The sequence below is a fragment of the Gymnoscopelus braueri genome (genome assembly GCF_963280865.1).
Source record: "Gymnoscopelus braueri genome assembly, chromosome: 16".
Classification (NCBI taxonomy): domain Eukaryota; kingdom Metazoa; phylum Chordata; class Actinopteri; order Myctophiformes; family Myctophidae; genus Gymnoscopelus; species Gymnoscopelus braueri.
In genome coordinates this window covers 9,985,300-9,990,299 of record NC_137616.1, presented here as the reverse complement: position 1 = coordinate 9,990,299, position 5,000 = coordinate 9,985,300, and positions in this window count along the sequence as shown.

Below are 5,000 nucleotides of genomic sequence, written 5' to 3'. Positions count from 1 at the left end.
CACACACACACACACACACAGATAATAGGGATGAGCATTTGAAGCAATTTCCTTTTTCGAATATTTGAAGAAAATGTATTTTCTTTCTTAATGAAATGATCTTCATCTTACAGGCTGCTGGGGTGAGGTGAGTGTGGAGGTGATTTTTAATGAAATGCCGCGAGGTCACCGCAAAATCCATGCTTTATTCTAAAAATAACGTCAGAGTACGACACCAGACGTCACCCCCCCATCAAGTCCATATATGGTTATTGAAATATTTGTTTACTCAACACAACAACTCACATTTCTTCTGGACCGCCAGTTTGGTATTTGATTTGATTTGATTTTTATATAGGATCCCAATTAGCTGGTGCCATAGCAACCAGCTAGTCTTCCTGGGGTCCACACAAAAAACATAAATAAAACATTACAGTTGTATACAAAATTATTAAATGTCAGTACTCAACACACAATACATAATGAAGCTCACAAATAAGATAGCTAAAATTATATGTGAGCAAAGAAACAGAAAACAAAAACAAAACAATGCATTAAGCCAGTGTTTCACAAACTTTTCAGGCTGTGACCCCCCCAAAAACTAGTATACAGTGGATAGTTTCCACAAGTTCTGAAAATGTGGACGCTTTCAAGATTTTTAAGAAGGGCTCCTGACCCAGAAAAGGTTGGGAACTGCTGCTCTACAGTATAGGTTTTTAAACTGGTTTGGTAGCTTTTCTCACACTGGAGCCAGCTGTTTCAGTGGTTTGGTAGCTTTTCTCACTCTGGACCCAGCTGTTTCAGTGGTTTGGTAGCTTTTCTCACACTGGAACCAGCTGTTTCAGTGGTTTGGTAGCTTTTCTCACACTGGAGCCAGCTGTTTCAGTGGACAACAGTCAGTGGGAGACTGTGGTTCTACTGGACAACTCCCAGCAGGTTAAACTGGATGACAGTTGTACTGTGGAGCTTCCACTGCAGGCAGGAATGTGTGTGTCTGTGCAGCTCCAGTATAAACCGTGGGGGACAGAGAATTAATGTGAAGCAGGTTGGTGCTGAATGAAGCAGAAACACTTTCACTGGAAGAATAAAGGTTAGAAACCCAGAACTGTACATTTATATGACTGTAACAATCTCAAGTACAGCAAATAGTTGCTGACACAGTGATTGTGTGTTTCTGTGGAGGCTTATTAGAGCACAGTTTGGAACTGGAATCGACACCGACAATAATGAGACTCCTGCGGGTATTCATTATATGGCAGGAAGAGATGGGAGCACGCATGTACACACACACACGCACGCACGCACGCACGCACAAATACACACCTGGATATATGAAGACATACAGACACTAATGGGACAGGAACACTTGCAGAGAAACGTGCGTACACAACCACGCACACTCACACACACACACACACACACACACACACACACACACACACACACACACACACACATACACACACACACACACACACACACATGCACAATGATTTAGAACGTGCAGACAGACAGATAAAAACAGACAGACAGACGCAGGCACACACAGACACACACACGGACACACTCACTCACGCATGTGTGCACGCACGCACGCACATACGCACACACACAGACACACAGACACAGACACGCACACGCACACACACACACACACACACACACACACACACACACACGCACACACACACACACACACACACACACACACACACACACACACACACACACACACACACACACACACACTAGGGCATTAACGAATAGTGATTTATGGTATTCGAATTATTCGACCCAAAAGTATTCGAATATTTGATTATTCGATTTGATTATAAAAAAATTTTTTTTTTTTTTTTTTTCAATTGCATTGATGACTCGACTCAAGGAATGCGAGTTGACGTCACACCAGAGCTCACAGCTGCATGTCTGCTCTAGAAAAGCCACAAAAAAAAAAAAATCTTAAAAAAAAAAAAAAAAAAATCTTTTTTTTTTTTTTTCGAATAGTCGAATAGTGGTTTGATAGTCGAATAGTCGGTTTGATATTCGAATATTCGAATATTCGACTATTCTGTGAATGCCCTAACACACACACACACACACACACACACATGCAGACAAACCTCCTGACTGTCTCTTGCTGTGCCCGTATCAAAAAAAAATATCACAGTGCCCATGGGTCATGACACTGTGATAATCATGCCTTGATCTCGCCACACTCTCCCCTAGCACAAATCTGATTTGCATCTACTAATGAGCAATGAGAGAGAGAGAGAGAGAGAGAGAGAGAGAGAGAGAGAGAGAGGGAGGGGAGGGGGGGGGAGAGAAAGTGAGAACAGAGAAGACAAATTTGGCTAGACTGAATTTGGCTCTCATTAGTGTTTTCAGTAGCAGCACCCAATACACCCATTAAGTCACTGTGCATTAGGTCGGGACAAAAAAAATCTATACTTTGTACTTTGTACTTCCTCTTGTGACACATTATCGATACACTGGCACCAAGTATCGATATTATATTACAACTGTTTACAGATCCCCCCCGGTGTGCAAACTCAGGGCACAACACTGCATGAGACCCCTCGCTCAGTGCTGGTCATCCTCTCAAGACCTCTACACACTGCCCGATATTTGAAATGGTCGGCGAGTGAACAGATCGTTAAGCATTTCACATTGCACGAGTTTCTCTCTTGAAATCGGGCTAAATATATGGTTGTGATTCTCGCACGATTGATTGGTCGGCGACAGGGGTTCACTGATTACAAGATATTTCACCACGATGTGATCCCGACCCAATACATACATTTGTTTTTATTACAAACGTCTCACGAAAACGTGGAAGGCTCCTGTGATATATGCGCGAGACCGAGACAGGACGCTAATGATTGACATTAAATCATTCTCAATTTCTCTGTATTTCTCTCTCCCTCTCTGAAACAAACGTTTCAAAAGTCAACCAGAGTCCAATTCAGATCAGAAGCAGTGTTGCCGTGTCCGCTTATTATAAGCGAGTTGCTTATAAAAAATATTGGTGGTTGCGTTTCTTTTTAGCTTATTTCCAAAGTGTAGTTGCTTATTTGGCTTTATTTCTTAATGTTGCTTTTTTTCTTTGAAAATAGTTGCGACGCGTTGTGAGCTTGTAGATCGGCTATTTTATTTGTATATTAAAGTGCTCATGCAGCCTATAGTCGCTTTTGTTGGGCTTGTTTTCATAGACCTGGTTGCTTATTTCTCGCGCAAAACCTGGCAATACTGTTCAGAGATACGTGTGTCGACACACACACACACACACACACACACACACACACACACACACACACACACACACACACACACACACACACACACACACACACACAGCTCTCTCTCTCTCTGTCTAATAGCCCTATTCCTCTCTAATAATAAACAGCCCCATCGTCGTGCAGGCTCGCTCACTCTATCAATCTGTTTATCATGTTTAACTAATACAGGACTGGACTGTCTGTGCGGTAATATTGCAGTTCTATGCGGGAGGACTAGCCACGGTGCGTCTCTGTTGTATTAGACTCAACAGTGAATCATGCTGATAATAAAATAGCTTTCCCACCAGCTACCTCGCTGGCTGGTACTGAGCTCTGATTGGCTGTAGCACGGCTCTCATCGGGTCCGACAAACCCAAATATCCAACATGCTAGAAAAGTAAAAATTATCGGGAACCGCTCGCCGAGCGCAATTTATCGGGGTGTTTCTTCTCGGAGTACCTTTCATACTGCGCGATCAACACCTCGCCGAGGAACGCCCGATCTGGACTGAGATCGGTGGTTTTGTCGGCGATCATCAAAAAATATCCCCGAGAGCCAAATCGGGTCAAATATCGTACAGTGTGTAGAGGTCTTCAGTCAGGTAGAACAAGCTGCTCTATTTAAAGAGGATGTAAAGACCGCCGTAAAGATGGAGAACAGACTCTCCCTGGTACAAACAACCATAGTCAAGTGCAGTGGTGTAGTAAACAGAACTATCTTGTGTGCGTGCACATCTGACATTTATATCCGAGCGCCTCGCGTCTACAGCTGAAAAGAAAACAAAGACTGGTGGACATATTACACTCGAATCAACTCCACACACGATCTTTGTGTATAAAACTGTTCTGACGTTTATTTTAATCACAGCAGGAGACACAAGCACAGGTACTAACTTCTTACTCGAACAACGTGTTTCTTTGATGTCCGGAATGTGTGACCCCACCCGATGTGTTCCTTTTGACAACAACTACTGCTGTGACCTAACATTACCACTTATTGGTCGGGTGGTGGTAAACATCTTAATCACAGACAGGTAAATACTGTGAACACAACACAACACAACAGGTAATTACAACGTTCTCTTTCTTTTACAGGCGTGACCATAACCATTAAAGATAGGGTAAGTGATATTTTTTGGTTAAAACATTTTTTTGTTTGTTAAAAGGTTAAAGCACTATATTCTGTGTTTGTTTGTTCAGTAACAGGAGTCTCCCTGTCTCTCCAACTCTTTGATAGACAGAAAATACATTTTCAGGTAGGTGACAAAATCTCAGGCAATCAGGAGAGAGTACCCATTTATCAGCTTCATTTTATAGTGTTCAGGTTTCCAATTCTGTCTGCTCATTTATTTGTGTCACCACTTCCAATTTCACTTGTTTAATCTATATCCTGACTGAGTTCTCTATCCTGATTGGATAAAATTGGTATCCTGACCTGAAAATGCATTTTCTGTTTAACAAAGAGGTGGAGAGACATGGAGACTCCTGTTACTGAAATAACACATGGAAACAAGGGCTTTTTTGGACGGACCTTTTGCCTAATAAAATATTCAATCAATCAAAAACACTTTATAGCAATGAGTACTATCAGAATATAGAGCTATTTAACATTTATTTTTAACCAAAGAAAATCACTTACCTACCTTTAACTTTTCAGGTAGAAATAACCAGGTGTGATGCCATTTCTATAGGTATCCCAGGTGAGTATTTACAGCCAAGCACAATCCTTGTAGGTTAAGGCACAGCC